The following is a 13294-nucleotide window of genomic DNA, read 5'->3' as shown; positions in this document are numbered from 1 at the left end:
AAAAAAAAAAAGGTGGAATTAGAGAGGGAAAAAAAAATGGATCCATCAGAGGAAATTCTAAGAAAATGAAATCAGATGGAAAACTGGCAGGCTGGTCCCTCTCAATGGCCCTCCTTGAGGAATTCTGGATGCATGCGAGCAGGGAAGATGCTCGTGGCTGCACAGCAGGGCTGCCCTTGCCAGCCGGGGCTATTCCTGAGCTGCTGCCCCATGCCCAGACCAGGAGTGGCTCCATCCAGGAATAGAGCCCCACGGAGACGTTACCCCCTGGCAGCTATTTTGGTTTGTGTCCCTGCAGAGTTAAATGTGTCCCCAGCACCCGGGAGGCTCCATCCCTGCGGCCCAAACACAGCTTGTCCTGCTCAAAACCCCCAATATTTCGGTSCTTTCTCCTTCCTCTTCCACCCATTTGTCTCCCCACCACCTGCCTTGGTTTGTGGATGTTACCAACAACTTTGCTTTCCTTCCCCTGGGCTGAGCAGTGCATGGAGCCATCGTGGTTTGGGAATACCCAAGGATTAGGGGTGAGGAATGCTCCACCCAGCACCCCAGCACAGGGCTCACTGGCCAGCCTGGATTGCAAATCCCAGGAATTTTTTTGCACTCTGCTCTCTTGTTTACGGCTGCTGGCAGRGTGTAATCCCTGCTGTCCTCCTCTTCTATGCCAGGCATTTGCTGGCAGCGATTCCCTGCCCTGCCACGGTGCTGCATCCAGGAGAGTGTGAGGGAAGCTGGGCAGACAGTGCAGGAAAATCCACTCTGGCTTTGAAAGGCCTGAAATTGCTGCAAGGGAGGAGAAAACCCGTGGAAAAGAAGGATGTGTGCCATGGCTGCAGCAGAGCTCAGGGAGGCAGCTGGTGGCTTTGTGGTCGGGGAGAAGGAGGGAGTGGGAATGGACATCTCCCCAGGGACTGCTGCACCACGGGCTGGCTTGGAAAGGCTGGACAGAGCTTGGAGAAAGTGTCACACTGTGGTGAAATGACACAGTCAACCCATCCCATCCCATCACATCACATCATATCACCCGCCTCGGTTCACTTCCAGGCAGCAGAACCAGTCCCAACCCTCCCAAACCACACATTCTTCATGCTCCACCAAACCCATCCCCACTCCCATGGTCCAAAGACCATCTCCAGTCCAGGGTCCACCTCCACTCCCAGTGCTCCTTGGAGGCTGGTGCCCTGCCAGGTGGGAGAGCACTGAAACAACCCCRAAGCTGGAACATTTCCAGCTCCACAACCTCTCCTGCCTTGAGCACCAGCGATCCTTGGGGCTGGAACCAGGGGGTCTTTGGGATGACCGTGGCACAAACACTCAGGGATGGGCTCCTGAACACACAGGCTCCTGCTGTGCTGTGGATCCATCTGGCTCACCACACACACACAGGGTCATGTGCTGCACAACGGAGGCATGGCTGTGTGTGTTCCCAATTGTCACATCTCACTCAAGGGCCAGGGAATAAAATCCTGGGATGTCAAAGCAGGAGAATTCCAGGGTGAGCTTTACCACCATAAAACAGTCTGGAGAAGAGAGGGCTTTAGGGTTACACCATGGCAGCCTTGCAATGTCTAATGGGGCTCCAAGAGACCTGGAGAGGGGCTTTGAACAGGGACAGGACACAGGGAATGGCTTCCCACTGCCAGAGGGCAGGGTTAGATGGGATATTGGGAWGGAATTCCWCCCTGTGAGGGTGGGCAGGCCCTGGCACAGGGTGCCCAGAGAAGCTGTGGCTGCCCCTGGATCCCTGGCAGTGYCCAAGGCCAGGCTGGACAYTGGRGCTTGGWGCAMCCTGGGRYRGTGGAAGGTGTCCCTGCCCATGGCAGGAGGTCRCACTGAATGCACTTTAAGATCCCTTCCAACCCGACCCATTCTGGGATGCAGCGATTCCCTCCTGGAGACAGGAATTTGCAGGGYAACCCCGGCTGCTCCCCAAGCCTGACTTTCAGAGCATGACTAGAAAGTGCTGGCTGGCTCCAACGTGCCGAGGCAGGCGCTGCCTCTTCCTGCAGGTTCTGCAACAAACCGCTGCTGCTTGGCTTTTGTGCAACTCCTGGAGCCTTTCCAGAGGCTCGGCAGGTAGGGAGGCACGGGAGCCTGGAAATGCTGGGAATGCTGCCGGGTCAGCCTGCAGTCCCACACCACTGCCCAGCCCCGTTCCTGGCACGGCGGRTTGGGAATGCTGCTGCACTCACCCCACTCCCCTGGAGAGAACCAAGGCAGATTTTGTGATTTTATTTTATTTCATCCTGTTCTCGAACAGTCTGTCAGGGCCTGAGGAAAACCTTCCTCTCGTATTCAGGTTTCATACAAGAATTCCACAAACTCTTTCAAAACTCCCCAACTTTCTCAGCTTCCCTGCAATATCTCGGGGCTTCACCGCCCTCCAAAACCTGTGGAATGAGCAGCATTTCCTGGTGTTGAAATGCTGACGTAACAGGGTGGTGAATCAGTGGGATTTTTCAGCCTGAACCATGTTGTATCACTGGTAGTGSTGAAGTTTTGCTATTTTAATCCACAAAGCCCCACACCATCCAGCCGGAGTAAATGGCGAGTAACTCTGTTGTATCCAGTGTCAGACCCAGGAATTGGTGAGGACTGTATTAATGCAAAACTATTCTGGTTCATGGGAGCCTGCTCGAGCAGACTGGATGCCATGCAGTAATCCAAGCAGTGTGTAACATTATAAAGYGTATAAATAGCCCTCTCCGGGTGTGTCAGAGGGGCAGGGGGAATTACAGCAGCATGTTTGCCTTGCAAGGATGAGCTGAAAGCCAGCGATGGGCTTGGGGCTTGAATTCACACTCAGTCCTGGTTCCTGCCACGTTACAGACAYTGAAACAGGTGGGCTTTGCTTATGCCTCCAGCCTGCACAGCCTTTTCCAGGTCTTTAAGTAGCACTCATCAAACTCGGGTGCTGGTCCCCAAGTGCTGGTCCCCTTTGCTGCCATCACCTCACCAAGGATGGCTTTGGCTTCTCCAAAGTCAGAGCTGCCTGCTGCCCTGAACCCAACTCCTCAGCCAGCAGCATCCTCATGTTCTCCCAGCTTTTCCAAGAAAACGCTGACGCAGCTGCAGATTGAGGGGCAGAGGCCACAGAGCCACCAAAACAAGGACCAAAGAGTCCCCAGATGCCATGGCATGACGTGGGCAGATCCTTGGAAGCCACAAAAGAGCACATCACCCCCCAGATTACAGCAGCCTGGCCGGTGAGGGCCCAGCCCCGCTCGGATCCCTGCGTCCCCCTCCTCCAGGGTGAATGAACTCCAGCGCTGGAGTTTGGAGCGGACACGATGTCCACATTCTTCAGTGCAGGGCCAGGAATGTCAGCTCCTGTCCCGACGCCAGGGGCCTGCATTCCTCCCCAAGGCTGCTCCCAAAAAATGCCAGCCCAAAGGGTGCTGGGGAGAGGGTGCTGCTCGCTCTGGGGGGATGAGGGGAGAYGTGCTAAGCCCACAGAGAAGCCTTCACCGAGCTGGCAGAGCYGGGCAGGGCTTAGCACATGTGTGCTGTCCTGTGTTTACTAAACACTGCTCCCGGCGAGAGGGAATGGCTGGAATTCACCCCCTCGCTCCCCAGCAGACCCCAAGGACATGCAGGCGGACCAGGGGAATTCGCTCCTCCAGCTTGTTGCCATGGCTGCATATTTCAGAGACTCAAGCAGCAAAAAAAAATAAAAGAAGAAAACCAAAACATTTCAATGGGAGGGAAGAAAAATAGGAGGTGGAAAAATGCAGAAGAGTAATGAGAAGGACAAGCGAGTCCAAGAAATGTATTAGATCATCCTTAGAAACTGGTGTCTGAGGAGTTCTCCGGAGCTCAGGCTGTTCCAATATTTACTGCCTGTTATTTAAACCATGACTCCTGGCATCAGCTGGGGCTCCACAGCACYGTGCACTGCTCAGGAACGTTGTTAAAAGCTGCACCCGGGCTCCAGGAACGCTTGAGAGGGGCTGGAAGCAAAACATCCCTGCTGGCTGTGGAAGGCAGCCTGCTCCAGATGAGCTGCTGGCAGGATGGCAGTGGGGCTGTATCCTGAGAGCAGGACCCGGTGCAGAGCTGGCAAACAACAGTGTGGGATAAAAACTCATGAGTTACAGGATCAAATCCATGGAGAGGCTGATCAAGGACAGGCAAGGGCTGGCTCCAGAGTGAGAATGGAGCTGAGCCAAGCAGGACAACCTGAGCGAGGGTAGGATGCACACCTGCAGGCAGGAAGGTGCCCTGGCTCCTCTGATCCTGGAGGGGTTTGTTGCTATTGGTGCACTGGATGTTTAAAGTCACTCAGTGGAGAGTTTTTTACGAGCAGGCTTTGGCACATGAATTGCTCCCTGTGCTTCGTGTCCGTGACACTCTGGAAAAGCATCCATTTCTCATGCAGAGGCAGTACCCCTGGAGTTCCCACTCTGGCCAGGGTGATGCAAGGCTGGCTCRTGTGTCCCTGTGCTAGCCACTGGGGCTCGCAGGGGAGCCACAGGCATGCCAGAACCCAGCTGTAGTCAAATTCTTGCAATGATTTGGCACCTTTGGCTCTCATATCTCCTGGAGGAATCTGCAGAATGTTTATTCTCCTGTGGGATTCCCACTATTAATTACATGATGTGGAATGATGGTGCCACGCTCTGCTCCACGCCAGGAGTGCCAGGGCTGGCTGACCACATGGAGGAGCTGGTCTGGAGCTGGATGTGAACAAGAACAATTCCCCAAGGGATGAAATMAGAGAATGAGGTTTRGYTTGGAARGGATCATCTAGCTTCACCYCCTGCCATTGGCAGGRCACCTTCCACTATCCCAGGCCCTGTCCAGCCTGGCCTTGGACACTTCCAGGGATCCAGGGGCAGCYACAGCTKCTCTGGGCAACCYSCGCTGCAYCRCYMTCACAATTCCTTCCCAAGATCCCACCTAACCCTGCAGCCCTCTGTCAATGGGAAGCCATTCCCCTTTGTCCCGGCCCTCCATGCTCTTGCCAAGGTCCCTGTGCAGCCCTCCCGGCGCTCCTTTAGCACTGGAAGGTGCAGGGAGGCGATCCCGGCTCCTTCCCTTCCCTTCCCGGGACGCAGCACCCGGCGGGTCCCTCTCCCGCGCCGACAGCGGCACCTGGCGGCACATCCCGGGGGATGGAGATCGTCCAGGAAGGGTTTGGAGCACCAGGAGCGGCTGAGGGAGCTGGGAAAGGGGCTCAGCCTGGAGAAAAGGGGGATCAGGGGTGTCCGTGTGGCTCTGCACAACTCCCTGACAGGAGGGGACAGCCGGGGAGTCTGGCTCAGCTCCCCGGGAACACGGACAGGACAGGAAGACACAGGCTYGTATGGTCCCAGGGGAAGTTTAGATTGGATATGAAGGAAAACTTTTTCATGGAAAAATTTCACCACAGCTGCCCAGGGCAGTGGTGGTGTTGCAGTCCCTGCAGGGATTTAACAGAGATGTGGATGTGGCACCTGGGGACGTGGGTCAATGCTGGCCTTGGCAGTGCTGGGGGAACAGTTGGACAGCAAGATCTTAAAGGGCTTTTCCAACCTAAATKATTCTGTGATTCCGTCTTAATATTGCATTTAGACACCTATTTCCAATGCCAGAGCATGGCAGTGATGTTTCCAAGCCAAAGACTTTTCCCAAAGACTTAATGATTCATTAAGGAACATTTCCCCCTGGCTAGTTTCACTCAGCTCACAAGAATGAGTCTTTAATGACAACCCAGTTGCATGTTCAGGACAAAGCTTATGAATGAGGCATAGGGAATGTGTTGCCCTCTCCAGGAGGCATTATGTACACCAGCAGAGAGATGCCRATATCACCAAACTAAAAGCAGTTTTGAAACTGAAATGCATGGCTGTAAATTGTCCACACAGCTTTCACCCCATAAAAACGCCTGTGGATGGTGTTCCAAGGCCGGCCTGTTGCTTTTCGTGGCATTCGAGAGATGTTAAGCAGCAGGAAGTTCCTTTCCAGCAGACCTAACCCTCCCCCTGCCCCACGAGGAGATGCCTGCAGTAGGAAATAGGAGATGGAATGAATTGCTGTGACCCATCAGTGTCCAGCCCTGTCACCCACAGCTCAAAAAAATGCTGAAATAAGACCTATGGAAGYGGCTCAAGGTCAGGCTTCCGCTTTACATGGAAAACTCAAGGAAATGCAGCTGATTTTGCTCATGCAAGAGAAACAGCTGAGCACAGTGATCACAAAGCACGAGAATTCCCAAGGATTTTTGCCACAATGGTGACAAAGTTTTAATCAGCTGGTGAAAATGTGTRAGGATCCTGCAGCCATCCAACCAGAGAGACCTGGTCCATGCAAGTTCCTGCTTCCAGGATCCCTTCTTGCTTCCAAGATCCCTTCTCACTGTCTCTGGGATATTAAAAGATTTCCCAGCACAGAAATCCATGTGGGAATACTGGATGTTTTATGAGAAACACTTAAAAACATTTCAGATTTTTTGAAAGAGTTTTCATTGAATTTTGGGTATACAGGGCTTCATGTGGTGGGAGCTGCTGGAGAATGAATAGTTTGGCCGGGATTCTGAAATCACCCAGGAATGGGTGGATTGGAGGAGGACGAATTGCCTTTCCAAAGCCTTTTTCCCGACTCTTCCCTCAATTTCAAGATGAGGATCTATGAAAACACAGCAGCCCTGACAGAACAGAATACAGCCAAAGGCACAAAGCATTTTAATGAGGCAAAAACATCCTGCTAAGTCTTTTGGTTTATTGGTGTTGAGCCCGTTCCAAGTCCAAAGAAAAGGACTCTGAATCTATTAAAATAGTTGGCTTGTGGGATCTGCAACRTAAGCATGATTAAAATCCATCTATTTTTATCGATATGAGAATGTATCAGCCACAGGATTCTGGGGGTTTTTTTTCAGAAATAAAATATATTTGTCTTCAGTGCAAGTGTCCAGGTGAGCTCAGGGTGTAACAGCATTGCCCAGTGCTGGGAGGAGAGACAGGAACCTGCTGCTTTCCAGCCCCTCTGTTGGCTGGTGCTGGTGACATTCCAAGCATTGTAATGCCACTTGGACAGAAAACGGGAGACAGGAGTTTGATCTCTGCACCCTGAAGAAATTGAGGCTTGCTGCTCCCCACAGCAATCTAAATCCCAAGAGGAGTGGGAGAGYCCTGCTCTTTCCTGCTTCCAGCTTTGATGGATTCAGGGGCTCCTSTTCTGTAGAGGGTGTGGGATTTGTTCAGGACTTCTTTCTGCTTCTCATTTACCCCAGTGAAAATGGGGATTTTAATACTTTCTCAGACAGAAAGTCACATAAATATTTTCCACTTCCTGAACAAATGCTCCAATTGTGCTTTTGTAAAAGAGGGATGGGTTACAGTGACTCCTACAATTAATTATCTTCATTTCTGTATTGTGTGTGGGCTCTGAGAAACCCTGGTAAACCAGAAACCAGCTGCAACTGCCAGAGACAGGGAAACAGAAACACTTGCATAAGTGACCTGTAAAACACAACCACATCAGTTTATGACTGCTGCTCCCAAGGGAAAAGGGGAAGGCACAGAGAGGACTGAGCTCCCTGAGGATGAGTGCTGTGCTTGGAGTCATGCACTGAATTACAGTGAAAGGTCTTTTGTTTGAGCAGAGRCATAATAAAACCCCTGGAGACAAATTCTGAAGGATCATTTGCACTGAAAGACCAAACAGGAGCAGGTTCAGGTGCCTGCCTGCCTTCTCTTCTCCCTCCAACAGATAGTTATCCTAACATMCCTCCATTTTTCCTCTGAAAATGGTTTTATTTGTAATGTTCTGTCTTGATACCAACTCYCACCTGAGCATCAAGCTCTGATCGAGAGCAGAACAAATTGTAACAGCATTATAAGCCTTGTGCAACATCCATGGCCCCAAATCTTTCCACTGGCAAAGAAAATGGCATCCAMTGGCAAAGAAAATGCTCCCAATGACACACAGGCCAGCCAGCAACCCCCAGGTGTCCTGAGGAGAGAAGAGGTGAGACAGCCACCCCCCAAACACAAATAATTTATTTCATATTTAGCAATATCATGGCATGCACCCTCCCCTTATAAGACAAACACAGGAATGGCATGTGCCTTCCCAACCACATGCTGAAATCATATTCCGAGGCTCTGCTCTCCTCCAGCCTCCCTTGCTTAATGCCACAGCAGCTCCAGCCAGCTTCAAGTTCCCAGGATGTTTTTTCCATTAAATGCTACATTTCCAGGAACTTGTTCACACATTTCCCTCTGCTGCTGAGTGACTCTTCCTCTCTGTGTGTCCTAGCCCCAGCAGGCTGACTCTGCAGTGATGGAGCACCAAGCCCCTTCCTTTTCCAGGGCAGCTTTATGGACCTGGGTGCACAGTTAGGAAATAAATAAATAAAGGAAAAATAGAAACCTGATGCAAAGGGGAGCAGGTTGGAAGTCTGAAGGCTTTTATATTTGCCTCAGTGCTATTCCAGAAACAGGGGACACCAGTCTTCCCAGTGCCTCTTGTTTATGGTTGATGAAACTGGACAAAAAGCTTGTGGGAAGGTCTGTRCATTTTAAACTTTGAAATTTCAGCTCTTCCCTCCCCTGGAAGACTCCACGGGTCAGTGCTGATTTGAGTGAAGCCATCTGTCTATTTATATGACTCAATGTGTTGTCCWTTCCCTCATTCTCATTTCTCCTCCTTGGGTGTTGGGTAAAAAGGGATGGCAAATCACAAGATACGGGATAAAATGAGCAGCGAGCCCCTAGTTTGTTCCACCCAGATGAGAGAACTGAAAACCCTGGGACACCTTGCTCTGTGAAAGACAGAAGTAGGAAACCCCTTAGGAAATGGCAGGAGGTGAAGCAGAGCACATGAGTGGGTGTATCCCTACTCAGCAGTGTATGGACACATCCTCATCCATGGAAAGGGGTAAATAAATACTAAATAAAGATGAATACTAAATAATAAAGGGATCAATYGATACTAAATAGCTTAGGAAGCCTGGTGGTTGCACAGGCTCAGCTGGGCCATCTTTTCCTAGGTCTCCTAAATCTGAAGCCCCTCTTGCCCATCCATGGGCAAAGCCTAAGCTCCAGAGCATTTTTGCAGAGAAGCCTTGCAGGCAGAGGTCCTTGTGCAAAGAGTGAAGATTGCCGGGCCACAGAACCAAGGTGCAGTAGTGTTGGAAGCAATCCAAGCACTGAGGTTGCCTGACACTCGTAAAGGAGAGAAGCTGTTTGAAGGCAAAAATGTTGGAAGACTGATTGCAAGAGGCAGAAGGACTTCATTCCTGTGTCTGTGTGAAGGGGCCAGCTCTCCTCTCCAGGGAATGCTGCACAGTCACTTACAATCATAAAAGGGAGGTGGGAAAAGCCACCCCCGATGGCAGCAGCGTGTGTAAGCGAGTCTGGACATGGAGCAGGCATTCCCAAAGCGCTGTCTCCCATCTTCCAGCACCCACGTAAACATCCCCGTATCGTGTGTCTTCCATGAGGCCCTCACGTATCCAATTCCCAGCAGTGCCATTAATTGGCAGCTATTTGCTTTTACAGATTTGTGTTACATGCAGAAATGAATCCCAGCTCTTCTGTGCCTCTCGGGAGCCGGTGGTGGTAAATGCTGATACAATCAGGCTGGGAGCACACGCAGTGATGCGTCCCGGTGCCTATCCAAGCAAAACTTTTCCATGCGAGCACTGTGAGTTCACAGCTATTGCTAGCAGCTTGCCACGGACAGACTTTGTGTATCCTCTTGCAATATAATCTCCCCCAGAATGGTTTTGAAAGACCGTGAACTTGATCCTGCCAAAAATAGTCTGTGCAGCCAAAAAAAATCAACACAAGATCTTCAGTGTTTGAGCTGGCCCGTGAGTTGCATTTTTCACCTTTTTTCAATGAAATGTTTCTTGACATCCATGAAAACTTCACTTGGCTTCTAATACCCCCAATTATCCTCGCAGCCTGCATTTTAATTACAACATCAGAGCCCGGCTAGCAATTGGCTTCATGGGCAAGAGGGGCCCAGGCAGGCTTGTAGCCCCGTGAGCGGCCGTGCACAGGCTGGCAGCTGCAGCCCAAGAATGTGTTTATTTGTGTTTGGTTTATGTGGTTTTGGTGACCTTTTGTTAAAATCAGCCAGTGGCTTCCAGGAGGCAAAGTTACATATTTGCTGAAAAGAAATGCAGGGAAATAATCCCGCATGGGCCCTTCTGTCGAACGTCACATTTGTGCTGAATACCGTATCCCTGTGCCCAAAGCAGGGGTGGCTGAGGTTAAGGTTAAAGTCATGTTACCCATAGTGGCTGCATGGATATTGTCCCCTTGAGCTTCGTGAAGGACAGCCCAGAAATAAGTTTGGGGAAAATGGAGCACCATGGAAAATGGAAAATGGACCCCCATGTTGGGGTTCCTGTGGGTCCCATTATGGGACCACCATTAAAGGGTGTTACAGCTGAAAAGCATCTGTGTTTTTCTGTCTCTTCTTTCAACTCTTCAACAAACTCATGGAAAAAAAAGAACTGTTTGTCTCCTGCCTGGTGCCTACACCACGTTTTTGACATSGCTGGGCTCTTCCAGCCTCCAGAGAGCAGCAGCACTGCTGTTCCCTCACTCATTGTGATGGATCTCTCCAAGTGATAAACCCATAMCAACACTCGCATGGCTTTGGCAGTGTCTTGCCACATGAGCTGCCTGCTCATGGCACCAGAAAAGGCCATCAGAATTTTGCTTGGTCTCTCGCTGACGAGCCTTAGGCTTGGTTTTGATCACAACAGACACCATATGTTGTCTGTCTGTCCATGATCCCTAAGTGAGGTGCATCAGAAACCACGCAGAGCCCRGGATTTAGGCTACATCTGCAGGGCAAATAAACACAGATGCCCAGGCGCCTGCTTTCCAGGCTGAGGAAATGGCCTGTGGAGAAGCTGTGGTGTGGAGAGTTCTCTCTCAGCAACCAGCACGGTGCAGGCTGGGACACATCCCCCAACTACAGACCTGCATGGAATTTCCAGCTCCATTCCAGTTTGGCATTTTATTTTTTTAACCTCACGCTGTTTAAGTGAGCGATGGTTATGGTGGGGAGGAGTGAGAGCCATTTCTCTTTCACCTGAGCAATTAGAAGAGCAGAACTTCCTACACACTTTCTGCTCTTATGATTAAGAGCTGAAAGACTCTCTGATTAAACCCCTGATGGCCAATTAGCCCACAATGTCCACCCCTCATGGTGTCCCACAGAAAAAACTTCCTCCCAGCAGGTCAGGAGGGAGCATAGAATYCAAAGCCATTAAGGGATTTAATGATCATAAATGAATATGGTGATGTTTCTGCTGAAAATCTCAGCCAAGCAGGCAGCTCCCAGCAACGGATTTGGGAAGAGTGAAGCTGTCGCTGCTCTTCGGGGAATCCAGAGGAGCTGGAGAACAGCCAGGTGTGACAGCAGATAGGCAGGTGACAATGAAGGTGGCAATTCAGCCCAGACAAGTGAGGAATGAGGCAGGTTTAGGCCAGTAGCCAGCTCAGAACAACAAAATCCCCTTCCCAAGCCAATTGGAACAGACGTTTTGTGTCTCATGGGAAAGGTGGACACCTTGAAAAAAGAGTTTTGCGCCAAACTGCCACAGAAATCCTTACTTTTGAAATTCTGCACAGCAGAGGATTTTGGGAAAAGGTCAGGAATGTTTGTATAGGAGATTCAAATCCTCACTCTGGAATTTAATGTTGTTTGCATCGTTGGACTTGATTATTATTGCATTCTTTTAAAATATATCAGCTGTCAAGCAGCCCTGCTGCTGGCATTCCATACTGTAACAGAACAGGAGACGTGTTTACAGTTTGGATTTTACTTCAGGATCGTTAGAGGCAGCAATGGCTTGGCTGGAGTTGAAATCACCATCCTCTGTGGGCCAAAGGCCCTTTGTTACAGTGAAAAAAAAATGCTGCTGCTGCTTCCTAGCTCTGAAAAGACTGCAAGATAAATAAAAGATTAAAACATTAAATATAACATTGGTATGTTTTACATACTTATAAAAAGTACATTTTAAAAAACTCATTTTTTTGTTTTTTAAAAAAATTACCAAAAAAGGAAATTCTCTTAAGCTAAAACACTGGTATTCCAGCAGTGTTTCCAGTTGGGAAAGTTTCTGAGCCGTGTGCTGGATTTTGGGTAGCGGGGGAGCAATACGAGAAGCTGCCAGAAGCTTCCTCTGTGTCTGATGGAGCTGATGCCAGCCGGCTCCAAAACAAACTTCTCATTATCCTACCAATCTGATTGCTAATAAATTCCATAGATTTCCCCAAAYTGAGTCTGTTTTGYCCAWGACAATAGTTGCTGAGTGGTTTCTCCCTGTCTTTATATCAGCTTATGAGCATTATGTTTTCTCTCCCTGGTCCAGCTGAGGAGCAGCTTTGGTGGCCACCGGCTGTCCCATGCTCTGTCAGTCTAGGATTATCTTTTTTCTARGGTATTTTGGGAGAGCATTTCTAGTCATGTGGCTGTGACCCTCTGGCCATCCCGGATGGATGACTGGGGAGACTGGGAGGGTTTTGGGATGGAGGCAGTGAGAGCTACAGGGAGCATGGGGATATGCAGGGTCTCAGGGCAAGTGCAAGGCGATTCAGTGGGTGACCTCCAGGATGGGATCAGAGGCCATAAGAAACCTGGAAAAGGCTTTTGAGGCGCTGGTCAACAGTGGCTGGACATGAGCCCAGGTGTGCACAAGTGGRCATGAACCCAAGGAGTCCAAAAGGCCCAGGGCAGTGASTGTCYMMYYYKSYKGGSMMYKSSRRGSCCYTYCMRKKSYKKKKYCMRKKKTKSGSCCYYMCMAMCSGRMSGRMMAWTKRRRKRSYKGRRSSKKKYCMARRRARGGRAWKGRRMSGGGGRARGRRSARGRRRRGSYKRRGGRRSYKGGRAARRGGSYYMRSCYKRRRRAAARGRGGSWYCRGGGGGRMCYTKKKGSYYYKSMMMAMYYCCYKRMMRGRRGGGRMMRSCSGGGGGGTCGGGCTCTGCTCCAGGGAACAGRGACAGGAGGAGAGGGAACGGCCTCAGGCTGGACATGGGAAAATTCAAATTGGACATCACGGCAAGGGTGGTCAGGCATTGGAAGGGGCTGCCCGGGGAGGTTTGGAGTCCCCATCCCTGGAGGTATCCAAGGAACGCATGGACGTGGCATTCAGAGCACTGGGCTGGGTGACAAGGTGGGCATCGGCCACAGGTTCGACTTCGAACTCTCCTCCGACGTCAGCGGTGTTGCGATTTCTACGATCGCAGGACGCAGTGGCCGAGGATGCTCTCCCTCCTCCTCTTCCTCCCGGCGCCGGGCGGGATGCGGGAAGAGGCGGGAAGAGCCGTGAGGGGGATCCCGCCCTCC

The sequence above is a fragment of the Malurus melanocephalus genome, unplaced genomic scaffold (assembly GCF_030028575.1).
Source record: "Malurus melanocephalus ecotype Western Australia unplaced genomic scaffold, MMel_1.1 scaffold_485, whole genome shotgun sequence".
NCBI classification, from domain to species: Eukaryota; Metazoa; Chordata; class Aves; order Passeriformes; family Maluridae; genus Malurus; species Malurus melanocephalus.
The sequence above is the reverse complement of the archived record's forward strand: the minus strand, read 5'-3'. Positions refer to the sequence as shown.